Source organism: Tubulanus polymorphus, chromosome 2 (genome assembly GCF_964204645.1).
Source record: "Tubulanus polymorphus chromosome 2, tnTubPoly1.2, whole genome shotgun sequence".
Lineage (NCBI taxonomy): Eukaryota > Metazoa > Nemertea > Palaeonemertea > Tubulaniformes > Tubulanidae > Tubulanus > Tubulanus polymorphus.
The window spans coordinates 19,868,705-19,880,512 of NC_134026.1; positions in this window are offsets into that span (position 1 = coordinate 19,868,705).

Here is an 11,808-nt window from a genome sequence, read left to right on the forward strand (position 1 = left end):
AATCAATTTATACACCATTTTAAAGGAAATGAAATGCAGATATTTGCTGGCGATTCTTGGAATTTTTGAACGCAACAATTGAGAACAGTGACGATGTGAAACCAAGGACCGCATATCTTAACCGTGCGTAAAAGAAATCGCAATCATAACCTGTCGTTCCAGATTATAAAGAATTTTGATGTTTTAGATTTCGAACCACTTGTATCTGATGTGCATGCGGCCATTATTTGCGAAATTAAAATCATCAAAAAAATCCACACTGAAGAAGCCCAACCCGGCAACAACTATAAGATGGAAACAACACCTAGTAGACAGTTTTTTAATAAAGAAGTTTCCAGTTTCTAGGCGCCATTTTGTGGCGGTCCCTCGAGGTCCCTATTGTTGCGATAATTTGCGCTCAATTTTAAAACATAAGTTTAGATTGAATATCATATAGTTCTGCAGTCCCTTGCTCGACGAAATCAATTTATACACCATTTTAAAGGAAATGAAATGCAGATATTTGCTGGCGATTCTTGGAATTTTTGAACGCAACAATTGAGAACAGTGACGATGTGAAACCAAGGACCGCATATCCTAACCGTGCGTAAAAGAAATCGCAATATTTATTAATTTTAAAATATCTAAGTATCTCTTCAAGCTATATTTCCTGTTTTCACAGAGGTTAAAGAGGGTTATTTGCAGTTTAAGCCTGCGTTGAATTTTTTTAAATATCTTTCCTGACGACTGATCTGTACCCGCTTGAGTTTGAGATTACGCGCGAAAGGGGTCTGCCCACTGCGCACCGCCATTTCACTGAACATTGAGATTTGTGAAAAGAAATCGCAAAAATAAGATTTTATACTGGTTTGTAATTATCAATATTGCTTCTGATGGTTATATATTACCTTTATTTTCGTATGGTTGAAAATGGACTTTGAGTGTTTTGATGAATTCGAGTTTTGTAGCGTTGGGAAATTAAAGGATTTCTTGTAAGAGTGGGGACTTTCTGTGTTGGTTGCAAATGTGGCCTAGTTGATAACCTAATTTGCGTTTCAACCGAATGTACCACTCATGGTTGGACACTAGAAAAAAAATCTAAGTTTTTATATATTTTTGAATATGCGGCGCAGCTGAAAGTTGCCAAACTGGACGTTGACCCCCTAAAACAGAATATCAAATGGGGACAGATATGAACCCCTTTAAATATTATATTGGAATTTTATATCAGTAAGGTTTTCTGGTCGATGTTTTCCAGCAAGAAGGTTGAGATTCATTAAATTCATCGTATGATCGTAGAATGAGGGATTACTAGAGAGAGATATGTGTTAAATATGTCCTAAGCGTTTAAATCTACTGGCACATTTCACCATCGACTCTAAAACGTTTGATTTCACCGAACACAAAATCGGCGCTAGGCTGGACGGGCTGTATACGACAATTCCTCAACTGGACCGTTCACACTTCAATAGCGGGACAAACCGGATCCCGAAACCAGATTAACTAATTGCCCCCGCCAAAATACGGTACAAAGAAGATATGGATTATCATCTAGGACTCGACGGACAATTTACCGCCGGTCAAAACAGGTCCATAAAAGGACACGTTCTGTACATAGTAAGTTGGAAACGAATAGAGATTTTCGTAAGTATAAGTGACTAATTAAGATAAATAAGAGGGCTGGTGTATCGTGTTTTAATGCATCTCTGCGGCAAATGCATAACGCGCGTCCTCGACAATTCTGGAAAATCTTCAGGAAAACAGGTGACAGAGACTGCATAGCGTCCCTTGACGATCTATATTCTATGAGAATTTAAATCGAAACCCGCGAAACGCAACCCCAGAACATTTATATGAACTGGATGACTTTTTCGATTTAGGGGATCACAGCCCATTGAATGCCCATTTTAGTGTAGAAGAAATAAAAAAGGCCATTAATTTGTTAAGTAACAACAAAGCCCCTGGCGTCGACGAGATATCCAATGAGATTTTAAAGCATTCTCAGGATGAAATACTACCAATTTTGTTGGGACATTTTAATAATGTATTGGATACGGGAATGATTCCAGAAAATTGGGGGATCGGAATAATAATACCTATATATAAGGGCAAAGGTAACCGCGAAGACCCTGAAAACTACAGAGGAATAACCCTTTTGAGTTGCGTCGGAAAACTTTTTACTAATATACTCAACCAGCGTCTGAAGCAATACCTAGAAGTGAACAACCTCCTCTTAAGGAATCAGGCCGGTTTCCGAAAGGATCACGGAATACTAGATCATATATTTACCTTGTAAAGCATTGTAGACTAATTGTTTTTTTGCAAATGGTAAGAAATTATATTGTATTTTTATAGATTTTCAAACATGTTTTGACACAATAAACCGAAAGGCCTTATGGCAAAAGCTCATCCAATTAGGAATCACCGGTAAAATTCTCAAAGTGATCCATAATCTATGTGAAAATGCAAAATCCTGCATTAGAGTGAATGGAGAAATTTCTGATTACTTAGAGAGTTTTACAGGATTAAGACAGGGGGAAAACCTCTCGCCTGTGGTTTTTTCAATATTTGTAAACGACTCAGAGGAATATTTATCAAATGAAGGGTGCTCAGGGATAAACTTTTTAACAGATGATGATAATTTATGGATTAAATTATTATCGCTTCTTTATGCTGATGATACCGTCTTATTATCGGAGAGCCTAGAAAACATTCAGCTTTTGGCTAGCAAAATGGCTGAATACTGCGAAAAGTGGCAACTGAAAAACAATTACGCCAAAACGAAGGTTATAATTTTTGAAAAAAGGAAGAGCCGTCGTCGGCCTGACATAACTATAAACAGTCACCATATTGAAGCGGTGGATCACTTTAGATATCTAGGAATTATTTTCGACTACAATAGAAAATTCACTCTGTGTAAGAAGTCTGTATTTGAGCATGCCAACAGGGCTATATTCTTTAAACTGAACAAAGTTCAAGAACATTCGCTTGCAATTGACATAGCTTTAAAACTTTATGACAGCATGGTTCTATCGATACTTATACATTCGGATGTGAGATTTGGGGGATGGAGAACATATCAATTTTGGAGAAAATACAATTGAAATTTTTTAATACATTCTTGAACTGAAAAGGTCTACCCCAAATATGTTTGTATATGGCGAACTAGGCCGATATCCGTTGGAATTAACGGTCAAATATCGAATGATAAAATTGTGGGCCAAGCTTTTAAACAGCAACAAACTGTCTTCTGACATGTATCATATGCCACTAAAATCGCATGAAAATGGCAATTTGAACCCCTGGATATCCTTTGTCCGCAAACCATTAGAAACAAATGGTCTTGGGAATTTGTGGCACGACCAGACACCCCTAATCCTGATTACGCAGCACACAGCCTTTCTTTGCGACTGAGGGACCAATACGTTCAAAACTGGGATAACCAATGTAAGATTTCTAATATTGCCGACTCGTATAGAATTTTTAATGGGGCTCTGAAAACTATTTAGCTGAATTACCTGATCATCTAAGGATATCATTTTGCAGATTCCTATGTTCCAACCATCCCCTCCCAATAGAAAAGGGAGATGTAATCGTATACCCCGAGCAGACAGGCTGTGTACTAAGTGCGATATGGGAGTTGTATGTGATGAATTTCACTTTATATTTATTTGTCCTTTTTTCAATGACCAGCGCAGGAAGTATGTCAAGCAATATTATATAAACAATCCTACATCGCATAAATTTAAAGTTATTTAGAGTTATTTTGTGCAACTGGCGTGAAATTAAAAAACCTCATTTTATATATACAGAAATGTTTTAAGATAAATTGTTACCTAAGTGCAGTGTTATAAATGCCAGATAATGCACTCGTTGCATATATATGTCCACCAATTGTATATATTGTCAATTTTCATTGTCTGTAATTTGTATAATAATGTATCTTGTAACTGGCTTTTGTAAATTTTGTGAGCAATAAATCTATCCATCCATGATTTCGTTTTAGCTCTTTAATATACTCCAGGGTTATAAAATAATGAATAATAACATTCCCGCTATGGAACTATTCTCGTGACCAACGCCACCACATTTGGGGAGGGCCGACGACCAACCTCGGGACCTGATTCGCCCACCAAGCCCCCAAGAATTAATGTTCTTAGTTCTGGTGAGGAAACAAGCCCGGAGCTGTCTCGGTTTCCAAACATGTAGACGTTGACACTTGACTAATCCCTTAGGATTTAGGATTTTTACAATTGTCTTGAAACCTAAATCCAAAAATTTCTTATCAATCCGAGACATAAACTGAACCAGTAACAAGCAAATAAACAGTAGATAATCATTAAGCCAATACTTGCCGTTTGTGAATTTCTAGTGAAAGAAAGCAAATAGACCTCGAAAAACTAGTAGTCAAAACATACCTGTTTATGAATTCCCAGTGAATTGATCAAAAATTGCCTATCATAACAGTAATGCTCTACAACCGCGAGATATACAAGCTCAAATAGATCAGTGCCGTACATACACCAGGAATCGAAGATGAAACTATTTCAAGATCATTTTACAGGTAACATTTATGACCATCGATGAAACACTCCATGTTGTAACGATGATACATGTATGAAGTATTAAAAGAATGAACAAAATATTCTAGAGCAGGGGCGGATCTAGGGGGGGGGGTGGATGAGTAACCCACGCTCCTGAAATTTTAAGAACTTCCTTAAAAACTTCCGTATTATTTTTTCCATTTTTCATTTTTTTCTAATTGTGGCCTACAGAGTAAAATGTTCTTGGTGGGTATTTAGGTTTCCGCCCGCCGAAGGATACGCCAACATAAACCCTGACCGTTAACCCTTCATCTCCCCAAATGAAGACCCTGCGTATTTGCCTCTGTAGAGCACACCGACGTAACTGGTTACTGTTGATGTTCATGGATAGAATTCAACTTCTCAATTCAACTTTTAGGAAAAGACGTATTTAACGATGCCTTTAAATACACGCTCGTCGACGACCTGTACTATATAGTAGAAGATGATGGACAGGAAGAATGTGATGAAAAACCGGAAGTAAGCGTTATTGCCGCCTGCAAACTAGAAGAGGCATCCACTATTGTTACGAAAAATGACTTCAAACAACATTTAAAGGTATGTATTTTCATATTCGCATGGATCGTTCTTTTCCCGGGCACAAAACGGATGATTCTTATTAAAGCGCAGCACTGCAGTTAAATACCCTGAAAACTATGAGGCCAGATATTTTTGGATTTTAAATTTCACATGAAAGAGGGGGTTTATACGCAAAGTTACTGAAATATTTGAATTTTTTCGAAAATCATATAAAAAACTAACGAATTTCAAATCTGAATACCCTGACATTTTTGCCAGATTAGACTAGAGATTCGCACGGTTTAAATGTTGCTAAAACCGCCAAAATCTAAGTGTGTGAAGTTAGTTTGAAAACCGTCAAAGTTCGTTTGTATTAACCGTGAAATTAGTTAGTTTGCGAAGTTAGTTTGACGATGGACGAATTGACGATCAACAAAACCGTCAAACTCAAAGGAAATAATCCGCCGCAGTATATCGAGTCCGGTATCACGTTTCTCGCGTTTGTCATAGCGAGTCGTGGGCTCGGTCCTCGATGCGATATGACCCGAAGATCCGCTATTGAAGATACGTATATCATCTACCGCGTTCTGGCAGATCAAAATGTATAATCTATTGCCCCGGTCGTGGGGTGATACGACCTAGTAAACTTTTTCGCTCGAAATGTGCTCTAATAAAGTTATGCATTTTACCGTGTGATAGATTCGTCAAAATTAGCCATTCGTCCCTTTTGGTCAATCGTCGCTTCGTCAATCTGTTTTGACGAATTGACGATTGAAGAATATTGACAAAACCGTCAAAATTGTATGGAAGCCCTGAAACGACATTACGAATTACGAGTTACGTTTTACAAATTACATTTTACGTTTTACGAATTACGAGTTACGTTTTACAAATTACGAGTTAGGTTAACGATTTACCATATAAGCTCCCTGCATTGCGTATGTCGCGCGAGGTCAAGGTCTTATACAATTACGTTTTACGAATTACGTTTTACGACTTACGTTCTACGAATTACGTTTTACGAATTATGTTTTACGAATTTCGTTTTACGAATTACGTTTAACGACTTACGTTTTCTATTGACTTATTGGCTATTGCTTCAAAAGTTTTTCGGAAAAACACGGGCTTTGCAATGAAGTCGAATCATGACGAAGAATGAATCTGACTGAATTTATTTTGCATTTTGAAATATATACATGTATATCCGTGAAATTGAGGGAGTTTATCGTACGCATTTTTATTACAAGTAATAATGAGACCAAGGAAGTCAAAAAGTGACATGATAATTTCAAAATGATCAAAAGTATAGAGATTCAGCCTGCATACGCCCGGATTCATTAGATAATAAATTACAAACACTAACACTGTCCTGTTTGGCAAGGAAGGGCACGATGATTAAGACGATACAAAACTGGAAATTATTCGGGCTTCATGGAGATAAAAAGAAATTGGACTCCATATCGGTGCAGATACAATTCTTCAATTGTAACAAATGATCATAACAAGTCTTAGCTTTTAATTATGAAAATATATATTTTTATTTGAAAGAAAAGCGTTTGTCATCCATCATCGTTATTAGTTGAAGTATTCGGCAAAAAATTACAATCGATTTCACCACAGTGCTGCCTTCTGCTTGCTACCCAAAGTTTAATATTCACGACACGGAGAGTGCACCACAACCTTGACCTCTTGTGAGAAATTGAACCGAAATGTAGTGGTAAATCGTTGCCCAAAATAACTCGTAAGACGTAATTCGTAAAACGTAATTCGTAAAACGTAATTCGTAAAACGTAAAACGTATTTCGTAAAACGTAATTCGTAAAACGTAAAACGTAATTCGTTATGTCGTTTCGTTCAGGGCTTCCATAAAATTGTCTCAAGAAGTCAAACTCAATATCCACATCGCACTAATAATAACCGCGGTACAATTATCGAGTCATGAATCAAGTTTCTTACCTCGGTCAGAGCCAGCCAAAATCCATCTATGGTCCAATGAAATTTGACAAAACACGCATCACAAATAGTTTTTAAAAAAGAGAATAAATAATAATACAGGACAAAATACTGTATAGCCTAACAAAATGGCGGCTAGCAATTGTAAAATGATTTATCATCTGGTCCCGTTTCGGCCACTCACAAATGTTTGGCTTGAATTTTCTAATCGGCATTACGAATATATTGTTAAATGTTCTTTTTGTAGTCGTGGTCGAAGAAATTGCTTGCTAGAATCAAGGAAACCGATGCGGAAAGAGCTGAATTTTTAAAGAAACATTTACCAGATTTTACTGAGAAACTTGTTGATGATTATGACGCATTAAGCTTCTATGCCAGTCAGTAAAAAACACCGTCGACATTTCTGTCGCAATTTCATTTAACCAATACTCTATGTTTTGTCATTTCAATCTTACAGCTGAGGACGATGAATACGATTTGGAAGGTGGTATCTATTTGCTCAGATATCGCGACCCAGTCAATGAAAAAGAGCCATATCTGACTGTTTTGAAAGATGCCGGTTCTTTCGTTCAGATATAAATTTCGTGTCCTTCCCATCACCAAAAATGATGATTTTACTATAATAATCCAAAAATAAAGTCTATATTGTACTCGGAGACAGCGGTGTTGAACGTGTTCTTTCATTGTGGATCCATTTCGATACCCGCGGCGAAGTATGCGCCGACGATTCGGACTCGAGAGAATATACATATATACTTGTGGGCTGCACTGCCACTTATGAGGACCAGGTCCGTAAGAGAAGAAGAGAGTAAACCGGGAGAACACGTCTTTACTGTATCAGCATCATAAGACAACTAACTTTATTTCCTATACTGTAAACTACACTAAAAAGAGTACATGTGGTCAAGTAATTACATAGATCCATCATCTTGACAGCTGCGGTTCAAAGACTACTTCAAAGAATACTTCGGCTGTTGCCGACACTGCCGGGGGGCCAAGGTGTGGTTTAGCATGTCAAGTCTGGTAGTAAAGTAAACAAAGTACGTAAGTAAATCTAGCAAATACGAGGAAAATTAAAAAATTAAAAGTAATTAAAACGTTATACATGAATTCGAAGAAGGCAAATTTAAGTACAGTGAGTATAATGATAAGCGATCGTCTAATTTGAATTTCTAACAGGCATTGCGTTGTGTTTGTAACATATTTGATATAATTATGAATTCTAAAATCATATTAGTTTAATGTAATCATCATTTAAACATTAATCTACATTTCCTACATTCATTGATAAACATAGTTCATAGAAATGTTATTTATGAAAGCATATTGAAGAAATTGATAAGCATTTAAATACATGTAGCGGTATATATAATCATACGTAATTGAGAATTTCAGCAAATTAAGGTTATAGGCGTAAACAGTAAACATTTTAACGAGTCATTAATTACAGTCGGGGTGGCGCGTGATTTTCGTTCGTGTTTACTGTATCAGCATCATAAGACAACTAAATTTATTTCCTATAATGTAAACTACACTAAAAAGAGTACATGTGGTCAAGTAATTACATAGATCCATCATCTTGACAGCTGCGGTTCAAAGACTACTTCAAAGAATACTTCGGCTGTTGCCGACAACTACTGTATACTCTTTACCAATAAGAAGAGGGCTCCAGGAAAAAATCTCAACCTCAGAATGCATCTTGTATACATTTTCTGTTTTACTCCGATGAGGGGCTTCGTTCTTCGGGCGCTCGCGCAAGCACACACCTAACTTTGGAACGTTTATCGTGTTAAAATGCCAACCCTTTCAGTGGCATAGTCACTAGGAGTGACGATGAAATCCGATAGATCCTGGCAGTCACCTGCCAGGTGACACGTTACTTACTAACCTACTTACTTTCACTAGATGACAACCAGTCGAATCTGGCTGCTCAAACTTAATGTCTTACAGTCGTTTAAATGCTCTAGTACTGATAAAAAGTGCTGGCTATGTTTTTTATTAGCAAACTAGGTCATGTAAACAAATACGTGACCTAAATTTGACATAAGGAATGAAAAGATAGATATGTGCATGTCGGATACGAATTCGTGTTGCTCGGATTGAAAATGATCGTCGCTCACGTGGTGGAAGTCGATTTACGAAGATCTCCCGATAGGAATTACATGAAAAAGTTACGAGTCGCACCAGATCCTCCGCTCGAATTGTACATTTTAGCTGCTTTTAGAATGAATTTTGAGAGTTTTGATTTTTAGATGATTATTAATCAATAGATGCGTGTTAACGAGATGAGCCCCATTTTCAAATGGGTATAGGTCTTGCGCGTGACGTCATAGTTTGTTTGCTGGCCATTTCGAGGGTCTGTCATGTAAATCACATGTATATACATGTATATATGTTTATTCGACCCATGTGGCGTAGTCACTTTGAAAAAGCACAGGGCTGCAAGACCTTTGTAATATCTATTTCGACGAACGTTTTTGTGAACGTTTTCCAAGGAGAATACAAGGAGAATTTTTTCATCTGGAAAAAATTGGTTATGATTTGTTTCTGGCAAAACATTTTGTGCATGAATTTAAAGTCAAGGCATGGGAGTTATTTTTTTTATAATCATTTCTCAACTGTTCACACTCTTGCACTGGGATTGACCCGTTCCTGTTCAAACCATGTGTTCAATTCACTTCAATTCAATTTCAATATTTTTCATAAGAAAGCATGTTATAAGAAAGAAACAGGACCCAGTTCGACAGTCGTAAGTTAGAGTTAACTCTGAGTTTAAGTTAGTTCATTTTCAATGTTTTAACCCAGAGTCAAATCTTAACTCGGAACTGTGGACATGGGCCCAGAACAAAAATAAAATTGAGAAGGCTTTCTTATGAGGGCCTAGCCACGGCCAAAAGGCTGCTATAGCAAGCACCGCTCGTTCGGTGTAGGCTCCATGTTGTCCTATTACAGCAACGGACAGCCACGTTCTCTATCACTTTGGGAAATGTTTTTGGCGATATGTTCTGCATCTCCCTGCGGATATTGTTCTTCAGTTGGTCAAGTGTTCGAGGCTTCGGGCTCCCATAGATTCTCTCTTTCAGATGACCCCACTGGAAGAAGTCTGTGGGCGCAATGTCGTGTGGATAACCGGGCCACTCCACATCCTCATAGAGATTACTCGATCTGGAAAATGTTCACGGAGAAAATGTATTGATTCTCCGGTTATGCGAGGTGGAGCCATATCCTGATACGAATAATGTTATTTCTCCTTCGGGCCTGAGTACGCTGACAGAAATAGATTCTCGTATCACATTCGGTTGTTTACTTGGTTGATGGTAACTATGTGTCCTTGGTCATCCTCACAGAAATGCGGGCTAGCCACATTAGCCGCGATCACACGAGCATTTTTGGCCCGTACCAAATTTAGCTCGGAAAACTGTTCACACGGGTGCCAAATGGGCCCGAGCCTGTTTGGCCCGACAAAAATTGTTGGACAAGGCCAAGCAAAATTTTAGCACCAGACAAATGATTGCGTTTGAATAGCAACTGGCACCGGAAATGATCCACTTCGCTTTGTTTGAGCATTTTTTAGTATCGAGTGAATGGTTTACGTGTGAACGCGCTCTCTAATTAGGCACGGGCCAAAGTTGGCCCGAGCCTGATCCGTGCCAATTTGGCCCGGGCCAGATCGTCACCGTGTGATCGCGGCTATTGTCGCAGTTAAAAAATCATTATAGAAACAAAATCTCGCATGCAGGGTTCCACGGTTGCGGTCCTTATTTGTCCTTCTTTTGGAAGAAGTTTGGACAAACTTCATCTTTGTGCTTTATGTGCTTTATGCACATATTGTTTTGTCAGTCAAAGCATTTTTGGGACACCCTGTATATGGATTAATTGATTTTATTCGAAAACATTAGAGCGATAGCCTGTGATCTAACATAAGATCCGTTTAGTTGAACTGTTTTATCAATTTGATAAAATGTGAAGAGATCTGATGCATTTTTTTTTATAAAACCTGTGAAATATCGTAAAAATGCGAAAAATTCAAGAAAACTGTAAAAAAATGTTTTGATAGCTTCTTATGCCAAACACGACGGAGCTCAGAATTTATTTCAGCTCAGAAATTCTATCTTAATCTTATTAGATCGGGATGAGTAAACGCTCATATTATTGTATCTTTCAAAAAAAGTAAATTATGGTGAAAATTCAAGTGTTAATCAATTTAACCTCTGAGACAGTAATGAACTTGATCTATATTTCATTTCATTTCATTATACTGTACCGTACAAGCATTATATAATCTATTTACATTTATATTCAGGATAACAAACTTTATATTGAGCCCGCTTATGGATAATTTATACGCCCAGTCGAACCGGAACTTTATAATACATGTACAATTTTGCGAATATTGATTATGAAATTACCTGTTGTGATACGCGTGCATGTATGTATTTATAAAACTTGTATGTTGTATTTTGGAGATATGATTTTAGAAAAAATAAAATTGTTCTTAAAATGATGGAGATATTTTTGAATTTAGAAAAGTCTGAAATCTTAACACCATTCGAACGTAATTATGGAAGGAACGCGGAGATGGTGGAGGCTGTGCCATTATTCAGCAGAAATTGTCAAATTACGATTCAATAGAAATGCTACCAGAGACTTTTGAAGCATCGACAAAATCGGACATTATCAAGCCAAAATGGGGCAAGGAATATATATGTTCACTACTATAGATCGAAGAAAATACGATTGCGGTGATCCAGGGAAGTGTGATGAGATCTCATCA